The sequence below is a fragment of the Mirounga angustirostris genome, unplaced genomic scaffold (assembly GCF_029215605.1).
Source record: "Mirounga angustirostris isolate CCGP_5_RB_7025 unplaced genomic scaffold, mMirAng1.0.hap1 SCAF_9, whole genome shotgun sequence".
Classification (NCBI taxonomy): Eukaryota; Metazoa; Chordata; class Mammalia; order Carnivora; family Phocidae; genus Mirounga; species Mirounga angustirostris.
The window spans coordinates 63,753,880-63,770,046 of NW_026991717.1; positions in this window are offsets into that span (position 1 = coordinate 63,753,880).

The window sequence follows — 16,167 nt, forward strand, 5'->3', positions numbered from 1 at the left end:
TACATAGAAGATTCCAGGAAGCCAGAGCTAAATATTTTCTTAGTTTCATAATGACCATCAGAGTGAAAGTTTTGGAGGCAGGGGAGAAAGAAGGACAAAGCTCCACTGCTGTGCGCTCTTTGGAGAGTTCGTTCAAAGAGTAGAGTCATTCAAGTTGTAGCTGGTGTAGGAAAAATGACAAAGGTCAGGAACATTGGGTAGAGTATACCAGTTGAAAAATAAAACCAAATGATGTAAAGCTCATTTTAGTGGTTATTTTTCTTACCTTCTAATAAAGACTGCTGGGGACAAGAAGGAAGTTATCAAATAAAAATAGGACAGGCTCTGCAATCACTATTTGGAGGGTGGTGGGCAAGAGGGTATTATGTATGGTATGTAGCTTCCATACCATCCCCTTTTCTGGTCGGGCCCCACTCTCCAGACTTTGAGATGAAGCTATTGCTCCTAAAACACTCTGTTCATTCACAGAAATTGAGAAGGTTAGTTCATCAATAGACCCTCACAGTGAGGGTTTAACTGGCTAGTGTAGGAGTTCAGGGCCTGTGGGAATCGTACCCAAGACAGGTACATTTTAAAGGGTGTTTAGGGGGAGGAAATTTGGAGACCAGGTCACTGCTGGGTTAGGGCAGATGAAGGCCAGGACAGTGTCCATCTAACAGGCAGAGAGCCAAGGGCAGGGTGAGTAGTAAGTATAAAAAAGTGAGATGGGGAAAGTCAAAGGCAATGTAATTTTGTATCAAGGTGGCTTTGTGTTCAATACTTAATTGAGAAAGCATATTTCCAAACACCCAGCCTTTCATTTGCTAATTAACACTTCTAAAATGATGGGTTTTGGAGACAATGAATATCAGGGATCTCTTTATTTTTTTTCTCACTTATGGAGGTCAGATGTGGAGCTTTAGAAATCAGATGAGAAACAAAGGAGCTGGAAAATTTATTTCTGTTTGTGTGTGAGGAGATCCCAACTTGATCTTAAGCTGTGTTTACTTCTTAGAGACATGTTGGGATTCTTGGTGGGGAAGAACCTGAAGAAATGTATTTGCACGAATGCTGGATGAGCCTCCTGGGAGAAAACTTATCCTAAAGAAAGAAACAGCATTTGATCTAGTAAAAGAGATTTGGGCTATTGGCCATCCAGAGGGGAGAAAGAGATTTTTGGGCATTCATGGTATCACTTGACTTTTTGTTTTTCTGGGCCAGCCTCTCATGGAATGCTGTCTGAGTCCAGGAGAATGGGATGGAGGGTGAAAATTGAATCTTTCATGAAGCTCTGTTAAGACATTCTTGCACAACAGTATTGTGATGGTATCAGCTGGGCAAGGAGAGTCTACAACCGAGGTAGAGGTCCTGCTTCTATGTGGAACACAGTGGTTTGGTGGACTGAGGACCCCAGAGGACACACTTTGGAAACTTCAGGATGTCAACATATTGGTCCCAACAGAGTTCAGAGCGAGGAGGTGGTGTTCCAGAGAGGTGCCTGCAGTGCTCAATGGAAACCAAAGGAACCAAAGAGCACACAGAAGAACCCCATAGATGGGGCTGAGTAGAAGAGAAGTGGAAGAAAAGTAGGAGATGTCTCATGGCAGAAGACCTGATTTAATTGTGAGCAGAATAAGGACCGCTTTGTTCTCCTTGAGGGGAGGGTATCAAATATATTAAATATATTAGAGTGATGCAGAGGTCCATGGAGCACAGGACGTGTGTGTGTGTGTGTGTGTGTGTGTGTGTAAAGAAAGCAGAGAGAGATTTTATTTTCAGTTTTCCTTTAAGTCTGGTAATCTCTCATACTTTCCCATTCCAACACACTCGCATCAGAGTTGCTCATCATGACAGTGACCGTCAAGTGTTATCCAGAGGGAAGTGATGGGAGAATTCCTTCTTAGTGAGAGAGTAGTTGACTCTCCAGTGGAATGTGCGTGACCAGAAAATCCTCTCCAATATTTCTTTTAAATGTCCTACTTCTTGGTGTGTGTGTGTGTGTGTGTGTGTGTTCTCTCTTGTTGGTAAGGTTGCTAATTATTAAAAGTACTTGAGATCCTTCCTATCTCCAGAAGACTTCCAGGGCTGTAGAATTATCAGACCCAACTCCACAATCATAGACCCTAAGTAACTTGTGCTTATAGTGTCTGCTCAGCTGTGACTTGATGGAATGAGATGCTAAATGAGCCAGGGTCCTCGGGCCAATCCCTGTATTAGCCTGCAAGATGCAACTTTTCTGATAGCTCTCACGCCTTGTTGCTTTACCCCTCTTGCACATGGGTGCTGCCATTGCAAGAGGACTCAGTGAAGAAAATGTGTGTGTATATGTGTGTGTGTGGGGGTATACTAGATTACTCATCCTACTTTGGGGACTGCAAGATTGTGAGTGTCCACTTGACTGGTATATCTTTGTATATAAAGGGGACATGCTACCGTGAATAAAACCAGTGCAATTTATTGAGCACTATGTAAGCACTTTACATAGACAGACAATTTACTCCTTACAATAGCCCTATTAGATAGGTACTAATAATGTCTTTATTCTGCAGATGACGAAATAATGGCCTAAAGAGGTTAAATCATTTGCTCCAAAATGCTCAGCTAGTAAGTAGAAGAGACAGGCATAATTGAACCAAAGATTCTGAAGCCTATGTTCTTAGTCATTGTGCTGTGCTACCTGGTTTTTTAACAGTGCTTTTTTTTTAATTAAAAAATTTTTTTTCTTATTAAGAAAAGCATTAGGAAGTCTATAAAAATATAAAAATATGGGCAAATGAATGGAGGACAGAATTTTTAAAAATCCTCAGTTCTATCCTCCTCTCCTCTCTTTCTCTCTCTGTGTCTGTGTGTGTGTTCCAGTGTGCTTTGGTGAAATATTTCGATTCACTTTGGTTTATAGATGGATTAACCAAGCACAGTGAGGACATGAGAGATATAACTAAAGTCACCCTTGGAGGTGAGGCAGGGACAGGATCAGCACGCAGGACCTCTTGGTTGTTTAACTCCTGAGGGAACTGGATAGGACAGATAAAATTCCTGCCAGGAAGCTGTTCTTGGGACGGTTTCTACCACAGTAAAGAGCAGAAGGCAGCAGGAATCTGAATTGCTCACATCTTTTAGAGGTCCCCAGGGGAGGCAGCATTTTTTCCAATTTGCCAAAGAGTGTACAAGACCATGACTTAGGGACTTTCAGTCCATGAGTGAGCCATTTACAGGCTCTGCCATTCCAAGCAATGTCACTTTCCCCAGGGTTCCTGCTTGTTGGAACCCCCTCTTCTGCAACACCATTATGAACTGTTGCTCCATTAATTTTGCCAGACCTCTTTCTTGCTCCCTCTTGGTTAGAGCTCTGAAATAGCGGGGGGAGGTGGGGGCGCTGGGGTTGGTGGTACCTTTTCCAAGCACAATACTCTCCATGCAGCTCCCTAACTTTGGGGAGAGAGTATGAGAGAAACCAAACCTAAATGATGAAACACACATGCTTCCGGGTCCCTGCGGAGCCTCAGCAGCAGGATCTGTCTTAATGGAATATGATGCTCCCTTTGGAATGCGGATCCAGTGCCGGAAGCAAGCACTCTGCTCTTGGCACACTGTCCTCTGGGAAAGCAGGAACTGTCCTCTCCACTGAGCCCTGAAATGTCAACATGACGCGCAGATTGGGATTAAGCTGGGCTCCTGGCAACTCGTAGCTGCAACAGAATAAAATAACTTCAGTAAGTAAAAAGAGATAAGAGGACAAAACTGGCGCCATTTTCCCAGCTGTCATTGATGGCTTTGGATAAAAGGTCTCAAAAATTCCTGGGCTCTTACCTCTTCAGTGATTTTTATTGATGTTGGAAGCTGTCTTCCTCTACAGGGATACTTTAGGGTCTCACAGGGCTTGGGCCAGTGGGGAGGTATTTGTGTTGGAAGCAACACTTGCAGAAGGGCTTTTCAGAATATAATCTATAGACTACCTGCACCATCTGAGGCAGTTCCTCAAAAGGAAGATGCCTGAGTCTCTTGTACCTAACGAATCAGGATGTCGGCAGGGTTTGACACCCAGGAATCTGTGTTTCAGCAAAGTCTAGGTGATTCTCCTCACTGTTAGGATTTGGAAACCGTTGGTATATATTCATAACCCTCACGAGTGAGCACTTGGCAGGTGCCAGGCAGGAAAATGCTTCACACATGATCTTACTTGATCTTTGAAAAAGATGATGTGCGGTAGCTATTATTTTATAAATGAGAAAAGGGAGGCATGAAGAGGTTGTGTAACTTGTTCTAGATCACACATTTGTAAGTGGTAGAGCCACCACTGGAACCCACGTCTCCTGACCATCCAGAAAGCATTGCACCATTAGCAGAAATATTGAAGAGCATGCAAGCAATGTGGGGAGAGCCAAGGTGAGTCCAAATACTGAGACTTTGAAGGGAGAGTGAAAGATGTGCACAGGTGGGAAAGTGCTCTGCCTTATGGAATGGTTTTAAAAAGTGGAAGGACCTTATTCAGTCACTTTTTCCTAATTGCATTAAAATCATCCTGTGGCATCATGTACATGGCTGGCCATGTGCAGAGGAATGCCTGATACTTTCTGGCCTTGGGGAGCCCCCAGGAAGAGGGTGAGGAGACTGGGGACCCCACTGGGTAGAGTGGGGTAACAGAGCCTTAGCTGAGTGTGAGTCTGTCTGTGCGTCCCCCTGTTGCTGAGTATTATTCACTCGGATCTCCACAAACCCAGAGGCCCTTATAGCCTGTGTTTTTGAGACACTTTACTGTTGTGATATTATAGGCCCCGGTTCCCAGGCACTGGGATTTGAGGCATGTTTGACATTTCATTTTTCTCTAGATCCAGGTTGGCACTAACCATACATCCTCAGAGTAGGATCATTAGCCACCATGCTGGGGTGAGAACCTGAACTTGGAGGACCAAGTTTGGGCCGAGGTCTAGGGTCACCTTGGGATCACTGTTCTTTATATTTTCTCTGGCCTTGTTCTTTGTTGCCATCAACATCATTTTGGGAAATGCTTAGTTCTTAAATGTTGAATAGTAAGGGGAAGCTATCAAGAGAGGCAGCCTGCTTTCCCCTCCCTCTTTCCTTTTCCCCATCTCTTTTTCCCTCCCTCTTTCCTTCTCCCTATCTCTTCTTCCTTCCCTCCCATCACCTCCTGCCAAAGTAGTAGTAACTGTTATTTCCCTATATTATTATATATTATATATTATTTCCCATAATCTTGAGTTTCGACAGGGGAGCCAGATACCAAATTTGTCAGCAATGAAATAGTTTCTTTTTAGGGTTTCATTCCTGATTCATCTGATAGAAATTTAAAAACAAATGAAAAGAAACTGTCTTTTCAATATTGTGACACCTCCCTTGGGTCCTGCGTCCTCGGGATGAAACCAAGTACTGAATGCAGTAGATTGTGGTGATCTGTACTCCATTATCTTTTGTGGGTATAGGTTGGAGACCCAGGATAATGGGGTCTGTTGGATACCTGAAGCACTTCTTTCCTGATCACATCGGGAATCTCACATCACGGAGTGTGCTCGCGTGCGTGCGTGCGCGCGCGCACACACACACACACACACAATTTGATCCAGGCTCCTTGGAAAAGGGAGGAAAGAAAGCAAATTTGGAGATTCATATTCCTCTTGCCCATGCCCTCTGTGAAAATATACAGGTGAATTCCTCGTATCGCTTTGAGGAATCCTGTTCTGTGCATCCTGCTGTGTATTTTGATTCTGCTGAGTAGGATCTCCAGATGTTTCCGTACTAAACTTCTTGTCCTCTTTCTTGTCCTCTTTATAGAAACAGTTTGCCATCTCAAGTGTTTATGAGGATTATTTTGCAATGAGAGGTGATCAGGATCTGCCTTATCAGGTCAGTTGGTAATTGTTGCCCACCTAGTGGGTATGACATACCTCAGACACTGCCTGTGATCCTTTAGAAATTCCATCTGGCACTCCCTGAACTGGGAGTCGGGGGACCCATGCGCCAGGAAGGACTCTGCCATTAGCCAGCTGAACAAGCATGTTCTCCTCTCTGGGGTTTAGTTTCTCCCATTGTTTCCAGTGTCTTTTCCTCCCACATACTCCCATACAACTGCCAGAGTGGGTTTGTTTTTTTATTATTATTTATTTATTTGACAGAGAGAGAGACAGCGAGAGAGGGAACACAAGCAGGGGGAGTGGGAGAGGGAGAAGCAGGCTTCCCGCCGAGCAGGGAGCCTGATGTGGGGCTCGATCCCAGGACCCTGGGATCCTGACCTGAGCCGAAGGCAGATGCTTAACGCCTGAGCCACCCAGGCGCCCCTGCCAGAGTGAGTTTTTTGAAACAGCCAGAATACCATCACCTCTTTCTTCAGTGCCTATCCATAGCCTACAACAGAGGCTTTCAAGCCCTGGATGTAATTCTGAATCAACAGCGAAGCAAATCACCACTTCTGAGCATGGAGCTTGAGAATCTAAATTTGCTAAAAAAATATTTTAAGCCCTGTATCCTAAGAGATTCAAATCCTTTCACAGTCTGGCTTCAGATCCCCATTCCTGCTCCACATCCTTCAGAGTCCCCTGTGGGAGCCAAGTTCTAGCTTAACAGGCCTACTGCTCTTTCTTCAAAGCCACATTTTCTGACCCCTGCCCCCATGTGCTTGGATGAGCCCTGCACCCTTCTCCACCGGTGAGCCCCCAGTATAGACAAGCTTACACATCAACTCTTTCTCAGGGCTTCCCCACCTCCCAGAGGGAGAGTATGAAACCTCATCCTGCGTCTCTAGAGCACTTTATATTCATATTTTTATTATAAGTCATATTGTGTTTTAGCAAACATTCACTTCTATGTCTATTTCCCATGAGTTTTCCAAATGAATAATCCTATCTTTTCATTTTTGTGTCTGTTCCTCTGTTTATGTCTATGGGATCTCCTTGGAAATAAAAACAATATCTTAAACACTGTTGTGCACCTTGCACTCTGTACCACCATCATGTTGTTTTAATGTTACAGCTGCATGTTGTACCATGTGCAAGTCCTCTCTCATTACTCTTCTTCCATAATTTTCTTAGTTACCACATATATTTCTTCCAAATGAACTTCATTTTCACTTTTAAAATTCGACACAATAACCCCAGCAGCTGCAGCAAAGAACAATTCAAAAACAATAACAACAGCAAGAAGAAGCTTGGTGTGGTTTGGATGGAATTGTATAATATTTATAGATCAGCTTATAAATAATTGGCATGACTTTGACACGAAGCTGTTGCATCTGTGAATAATGCATGATTACGCATGTATTCCAACTCCCATTCTCTTCAGTAATGTACTGTTTCACTTCTTTGAAGTATAGATACTTTACATTTCTTGATGCATTTATTCTTAGTTTATGACTATTTTTATAGATTTGCCCAAGTTTTTTTTTTTATGTTGGGGAACTATTGCATTTGTTCTATTTTTTAACTGGACGCTTTCGGGAAATCTTATTCATTCGAATGGCCTCTCAGTTGATTATCATGAACTTTCCAAATGAATAATCACAGCTTTTGCTAAAAATGTTACTTTTCTCTTCTTCTTTCCAGTATTAGTATCTTATTTTACAATAACTTTTTTTGTCAAGTTACATAGAACACATCTTCTGTAATGTAGAATAATGGTGGCGGCAGAAGGTAGGATTATCTTGTTCCTGACTTTGATGTGAGCATCTCCTCTTTGAACGTTAAGTATAAAGGGGATTATTGGTCATCAACAGAGATGATCGTTATCATTTTAACAAAATATTTTTTTAAAAAGGTTTATTATTTTATTTTATTTTATTTTATTTTTTTATTTAAAGATTTTATTTATTTGACAGAGAGAGACACGGTGAGAGAGGGAACACAAGCAGGGGGAGAGGGAGAGGGAGAAGCAGGCTTCCCACGGAGCAGGGAGCCTGTTGTGGGGCTTGATCCCAGGACCCCGGGACCATGACCTGAGCTGAAGGCAGACGCTTAATGACTGAGCCACCCAGGTGCCCCAAGGTTTATTTATTTTAGAGAGAGAGAGTGAGAGCATGGGGTGGGTAAGGGCAGAGGTAGCGAGAAGCCCAAGGAGATTTGGTGCTGAACACAGAGCCTGACGCAGGGCTCCATCTCATGACCCTGAGCTCAGGATCCTGAGATCATGACCTGAGCAGAAACCAAGAGTTGGTCGCTTAACCCAGGCGCCCCAACAAAATGTTTCTTTCTGACTTCACTATGATTATTTTTAAACGAAGGGATGAAAGCTATATTTTATCCAATGTCCTTTAGGCATCTTTTGAGATGGTTATCTGCTTTCCTTTGATTTACTAATGAATGACACTAATACAGTTCCTAATATTAAATAATTGGTTTATTCTTGGAATGTAAATACTTGGCCATTTTGAATTATTCTTTTAATACTTAGCTGTATCATAGGATAGACATTGTATTTATACCTCTATATAGCATATGGGACATTAATATGTGTATGTTGTGTTTAGTGTGTGTGTGTGTGTATGTGTGTTGACTTTGTCAGGTTTTGGATATTAGGCTTATACCAACTCTTAAAATTAATTAGAAAGCTTTCCATCTTTTGTAATTTTCTGCGATAATCCCCCAAACTTAGGAATCATATACCATTTAGGGCTGGTGATTTTTTTATGGTATTCTTTTTATCTTTTTTTTTATTCCTTTCCATTTTCAATTAGGATATTAATTGAATATGTCTTGATGAGTAATTTTTTCCATTCAAGTATTCTAGAAAATTTTAGGGTACATTGACACTTTTAAATGTTTTAGCATAGAATTGTTTGCAGCACTCCCTTGTAATATTAGTATCTTTCTTAGCTATAGTTATATTCCTTTTCTCTTTCCTAAAGTTGATTATTAATATTTTCTCCCATTTTCTGCTCAGCTTATTTATTTTTATTCTTTCTTGTTCAATGCTTAAGACATTTATGAAGCCACAGTTTTTCTCTAAATAAACTTTGGCTGCACACTCTGCATTTGACGTGTTGTTTTGTCAATACCATTATTTTTTTTCCCTAAAAGCTCTAAAACTGCAAATGTGGCTTCCTCTTTGACCCAAGAGTTATTCAGGGAAGTGTTTTATCAGCTTCTTTCTAACACTGGCCATTCTGCGGTACAATGAAAGGCACAGAGAGTACCCTTTAAGCAGGAGATGTTGAGGGAAGTCTAGACTGGGACAGCATAGGTATAGGCAGCATGGGCAGAATGCTTGATAAGCAGTGTGGGGCTCCCTCGGTGACGGATGCAAAAAAGTAGGGCAGAGGATGCTGCAAGGAAGCTTGTAGAAGACAGAATTAAAAGCAAGCCTCAAGACAGAACAAAGGGCTGGTCTTGGTTCTGGCCTCTCTGCAGATGATGGCTGTTGGAGGCAGTCCTTCTCAGGCTTGACTACCTCCTTTGGGCTTAGCAGCTGATGAGCACTGTGGGAGACATCGAGAGTCACGTAACCATCTCTCACTCTTGCTGAGCTACTGCAGCCGCCCAGGCAGCCAGCCTGCCTTCAAGACAAGGTGTGCGTGCCACCTGGGAAGAAGAGGGCTTGCCTACATCCTCTTCTCTCCCCACCCGGAGGGATCTCCTCTCTGGAACTATGAAAAAGGCCTCTTCTCTCTTAGTGGCCGAAAGGTAGAAAAGCTGGACAATACATTCCTTTCTCTTTCCTTTTTTTGTCAATCCATATTACCTTCATCCCTTTTTTTTCCCCCAGATGTATTGAGATATAATTGACATACAACATTATATTAGCTTAAGGTAGACGTGATTTGCTGTGTGTGTATATTGTAAAATGACGGCCGCATGGTTAGTTAATATCCATCATTTTACACAGTTACTCTCTTAGCAACTTGCAAATATGCAATATAGTATTGTTAACTGTAGTCACCATGCTGTACATTACATCCCCAGAACTTATTCCTCTTATAACTGGGAGTTTGTACCTTTTGACCCCCTTCACTCATTTCCCTTCCCACCCCCTGGCACTCTGCCTCTGACAACTACCAGTATGTTCCCGATTTGTAAGAGTTCCTCATGTAAGTGAAATCATACAGTATTTGTTTTTCTCTCTCTGACTTATTTCACTTAGCTTAATGCCCTCCAGGTCCATCCGTGTTGTTGCAAATGGCAGGATTTTCTTCTTTTTAATAGCTGAATAATATTCCATCATGTATCTACACCACATCTTCTTTATCCACTCATCTGTTCATGGACAGTTAGGTTGTTAGTGTATCTTGGCTGTTATAAATAATGCTATGCTGAACACGGGAGTGCAGATTTGTCTGAGAGAGTGATGTTGTTTCCTTCAGATAAATACCCAGAAGTGGAATTGCTGGATCAGATGATAATTCTATTTTTAATTTTTTGAGGAACGTCCATGCTATTTTCCACTGTGGCTGCACCAGTCTACATTCCTACCAGGGGTGCAGGGGGAGTACTCTCTTCTCCACGTCCTCGCCAACACTTGCTATTTCTTGTCTCTTTGAAGACAGCCAGTCTGACAGGTGGGAGGTGACATCTCATTGTGGTGTTGATTTGCCTTTCCCTGATGATGAGTGATGTTGAGCACCTTTTTCATGGACCTATTGGCCATGCGGATGTCTTCTTTGGAGAAATGTCTGTTCACTGCATCTGCCCACTTTTTAATGGGTTTGTTTGTTTTCCCTTTTCTACTTGGATAGCACCAGTAGCCCCAGTGCCTTTTGCCACAACTCCCTTTGGCCAAGATGGACTTCATATTTGGATTTTTTTTTTTCCGTTTTCTTTTCTCTTTTTGGTACAGCTTAAGCACTGCCTATGTTTGGTTTGACAAGTGAACCTTCAAATGGACAAACAGTGGCTTGGAGGAGGCCTGAAATAAATGGAAGACAAGGTCAGTCTGTGCCTCTTTGTCACAGGTGTTGGCATTCATTTTTCTCCTCGCTCTTTCATCTGGGGCAGGCTGGCGGAGTCCCGGGTATGGGGGGTGTCTGCCCACCTCTTTCCTGTTGTTTTCCGTTGGTAGATTGGATGGGCCTCTCAGGGCATTTTGGCTGAGGCAGTAGCTTTGCTTTACCCCATACGGTGGTTTGGGAAGTGAGCTTCCTGGTCGTTCGGCCTTGAACTGGTGCTTCTGTATTATAGACTCCTAGCAGGACATCACATGGTGGCTGGCAGCCTTGGCCAGACACAGCCTGGATCTTAGTAGTGAGGTCACAACCTTCAATCTGAAGCCAGCCTAGGGACTGGATGAATTTTTAAACAAACTCTCTGTGGTAGCATGGGTCCCAAGAGAAGCTGGGGGAAATGTATCATTAGGTCCATTCTCTTCCTTTTAAGGATTTTCTCCAAATATAGTGATGCCTCCTTTCTCCCTTTAGAGGATTTATTATTTCTTCTCCCAATTCACATCTGTCCTCATGAAAGGATTTGTTAGACTCGTCCATCCTGGGGCAGGATTTCTCCACTGTGGAAGAGAGTGCTGGTTGTCCCCTGATTCTAATCCTTCAGGCACTGGAATGCTTGAAAGGTATCTGGGCCTTTGGCAGCCCAGAAGAAAATGACATTTGCCAGCCTCCCTTGCAGCTCTTCATGGCCAAGTGACTAAGTTCTGGCCTCTGCTGTCTCTTCCCTGCCCACACCGTGTCTTCCCAGTGAGTGGAATGTGCATGGGCCAGGGGAACATCTTGGGTCACAGGATGGAGGACAACAGACCAGAGCTGGCAGACCAACAAGATGGATGGAGCCCAGATCTCGGACACGGAGGGGCTTGTACTTTCAGCCCAGCTTATACAGTCTCTGTGGTTTAGGTTCTGTTCCAGCTTTTGAGCCCGATCTTCGTGATGCCCAGATGTCAACTGGTGGGGCCCGAGTAGCAAAGCAGCAAGGGTTCTATCAGAGGGACTCAGTAAAGGCAGGTATCCGGCTGTACATGGCTGTCCTGGGTTGCTGGTCGCATACCTGATCACACTTGTGCACAGCAGCCCATTTGACAGTCTACAATGACCGTCTTTCCATGTGAGGTTGCTACTTCTGAGCTCCCTTCCAATCCTCATCCAACACAGCATACAGAGGCAGGAGAAAGTTCACCATGCTTTCTGAGCAGACATTTTCAGCTGTCCTTTAAAATTGTTCTGTAGACTGATGTTAGAATAGGTAATAAACCCTTTTCTTGAGTATGAAAATCAAATGTTCTTTGTGTTTCTATAAAAAGCAGTTGTAATTTTAAGTGCTCCTCTGGCATGAGATATATCAGGTAAAAATGAATAACTAGAGACCACTTCTTAGAAAATAAGTTGTGTGAGGGGTGCGTGGGTGGCTCAGCCAGTTGAGCATGCGACTTTTGGTTTCAGCTCAGGTCATGATCTCGGGGTCGTGGGATTGAGCCCCATGTTCAGCTCTGCACTCAGCAGGGGGTCTGCCTGAGATTCTCTCTCCCCACTCCCCCTGCTCATGAACACCTGCTTTCTCTCTCTCTCAAATAAATAAGTAAATAAATCTTAAAAAAAAAAAAAGTTGTATGAAATAGTTTAGCGCAAATGTTGGCAAACTATTCACGTGAAGGGCCAGATAGTAAATGTTTTTGGCTTTGTGGGGCCAGTAAGGTCTCCGTCCCAGCTCCTTGGCTGTGCTATCATAGACTGAAAGCGCCGTAGACAACAAATTCACAAACAAATGGCCGTGGCCATGTGCCAGTGAAACTTAATTCACAGAAACATGCAGCAGACTGAATTTAGCTTTTGGAACTGCAGTTTTGTTGATCCCTGATTTAGGGTCTTTGAAACCTGTTTGCTTTTCAGGGAAGTTGTATACAAGATTGTTTAAAAGGTTAACTGCTTTTTGCATTCTGCTTATTTTGAATCGGAAGTATTTGATAGTTGCATTGATAATAATCATCTAAGAAGTATGTTAGTATTTCAGTAGGCTCTTTGCTTGAACAGGAATGATATTACTATTAAATTAGAAGAGTTGTCTGTCAATAGTAAACTCTCCATATTGACATATGAGGTAAATGCTCACAGATCCCAGCAAGGGAAGGGGATGGGCTGGGAGTCTTGGATCCTAGGTGTTGTGGAAATATTTTGGAAGAAAGTAGGTTTGCTCAGGACAAAAGAAACCTGAATTATAGCTTCCTTCCTTCCTTCCTTCCTTCCTTCCTTCCTTCCTTCCTTCCTTCCTTCCTTCCTTCTTTCTTTCTTTCTTTCTTTCTTTCTTTCTTTCTTTCTTTCTTTCTTTCTTTCTTTCTTTCTTTCTTTCTTTCAATTTGTTTATTTGAGAGAGAAAGAGCAGTGGAGTGGCAGAGGGAGAGAGAGAAAATCTCAAGCAGACTCTGCGCTGAGCATGGAGCCTGATGCGGGGCTTGATCTTACTGCCCTGAGATCATGACCTGAGCCTTGAAATCAAGAGTTGGACGCTCAACCGACTGAGCCACCCAGGCGCCCCCTAGGTTTGTTTCTTTCTTACAGAATTATATTTTTAATGTTTAATATCGCTTCCAGTAGCTGTGTGGAAGACACTGAGCCTAGGAAAGAGTTCAAAGATGTGTCCGTCTTCTGTGCCTTTAGGATCACAGTGTTAGTACATACCCTTTAAAGTGGGGACTCAGGATTATTTATTGGTCTTTTTCCTCACAAGGGAAGAATCAAAGATGATTGGGCATTTTTGTGCTTTCATTTTTATTTAAGAAATCCTGACAGGAAAGAGGCACACCCATTGAGAATTTAGCAAAACCAGAGAACCATGCCATAATATTGGGGGATTTACGTATGTGCTTTCTAAGGTACTTCTGTAGTAAAGTAATCTTGTGGTTTTGGAATGAGGCATGAGATGTTTGTTTTCCTCTTAGAAATATATGTCTGTGCTTTGATTTCACCTCACTGAAATTAAGCGTCTTCAGTGAATGCTTTCTATGTGCCTGTTCCATATATGTTAGAAGGGGGAAAGAAAGGGAGATAAGTCTTGGAGTTTCCTCACAGAAAAGAGGCTCATGGTTTTAGATTTGAAGCCTTATTCCCATTGTTTGCAGAGATCAGCATCCTAATTTAGGAGAACTGTCATGGTTTTCTCTGCTGTTTTACACTGGTACTTAGAAGAGAAAATATGCAACCCTCTGGTCCTTCAATCCACCCAAAATGGCTAGGGTGCTTCTGGGCATCCCCCTTCTCTCAGATGGGTCTTGTGGGCACATGGTTTTTAAAAAAATTAATTTTGTCACAGGCCCCCTTAGAAAAGCATCACTCTGTGACTTGCCTCATCAAATTCCTGCTTCAGACCCAGGGAAAACAAAGTATGTGGACACAAGATAACCCCTTCCGCAAACAGGGTGCCCTTTGAAAGTGAACACAGCAAATACTTGAGGTGCTTTTCTTCCCGCCTTTCCTTTCCTAAGCCATATATGGCAGAGGGGCCACAAGGACCAGCCTTGCTGCTTTTAATAAAAGGAATTCTTTGATGTGCGGGACTGAGCTGGGCTCTTTCTCGGGACGTGGTGGGAGGGAGTCAGGGGAAAGGGGAATTAAAGTTCATGGAGAAAGCTGTAGTCTTGAGGTCAAGCTGAGATGTGACCCTCAGAGCTTGCCAAGTCCATGAGGGAACATGAGTTGCCTTTGGATGTCTTCTCAACAGCACTTCTGTGGCCCCCGAGTCCATAGCCCTGGTGAGACATTCTCTGATGTGAACTGGGAGGGTCAGCCCACACAGCAGGGACCTGCCCTGTCCACATAGGCTGCTACCCAGTGGCATCTTCCAAGTAGGGACTTGGAGAATGGGAACATACACATGAAGCTCTTACCCCAGGGCCCTAGCTACCTAGCTCTGTTGATTGGCTTCTTTTCCTCCAATAAAGAGGAAATTTTTCTTTTTTGTTTCCCCTCCTTCAGAATTCACTGGTGCAAGGTAAACTACTTTTTTCTACTTAATTACAAGCTTCCAACCCTCCTTGAGTCCTGCTAAAATCTCTCAAAATGTTTCCTGCTGATCCCGAAACTCCGAAAATGACCATTGCTTTCTGTGACCCAAAGTCTCGTTTATTTAATCTTCTTAAAAGTCAGAATCATTGCCAAGCCATAGTTTTTGTTTGATTTTATGTTTTGTATTCTCCCAGGGACACGAGCAACATCAATTTTAAAAGGGGTCATGTTTATGGTATTGTCTCGTCAGTTGGCCTTTCTAGTTCTTAGGCACTGACCTAAGACTGTTGTGTTTGGGTTCCCAACACTACCGAGAATGTTGACATTTCAAGTCCCTTTCAACATTCTCTCCCTCTTTCTCTCTCTCTCCCTCCCTCCCTCCTTCTCTCTCTCTCATAGACACAGACACAGACACAGACACACACACACACACTTTCTCTGTATTAAAGAAAAAGACTACTTTAAAAAATCCATTAAAAGAAGGACTTAGTTTTTATTTCACCTTTGTATTACTAGCATATTTTTAAGACAATTTTTTTCTTTTGGACTTTAAAATTAGTTTCTGGAGCCTAGACATTTGCGGTGACATGTTGATGGCCAGTCAGAATGCCTGGGAGGAGACGTTTTGGGTCAACAATCAACGTGCTCTTCCAATCTGGTTGTTTTCCAGGCCGCTTGAGTTTGGAACACAGGTTAAAAAAGTCTTCTGAGTCTTGGTCTCATTTTTTCAGGAAGGTTTCAGGGGAAAAACAAAGACTTTGACATAAGAAAGACTCAGGCTAAAGTCTAACTCAAATTCTACCTCTATGAAAGGTTACTTGCTTTCTCTAAATCTCAATTCCCTCATGTGCAAAATGCAGATATAACATGCTTGAGATCCTTCTGAATATTGTGATCATGTCTGTGAAATGGCCAATACCAGTCTGGTAACAGTGCATAAAAGATGTTTGCTCCTCTTCCCTGACTCCCTCTGTGCCTGTCTGTGGGCTCCCCTCCTTGTGGGTATGTGGACTATGGCCAAGCTAGTGTATTACTCTGTCGTCGTAGCCCCTGTGAGGGAAGGGGGGCTGTTGGGACTGGCCACACGAGGTTGCATGGTCAACCAAGGTAGGGCAGAGAATCCTTCCTCCGTGTGCTGAAGGCAGGGAAGTCAAAGTCACCTTTATAGAGCTCTCTTACACACCAGGCGCCTCTTAGCCTTTCATTATATATTCATTCATCCTTGGAATTCAACAGCCAGCCTGAGCTGGAGACACTACCACGTGAGCTGGCTTGGCTGGGTGGTGCTTGGCTGACGCACACATAAC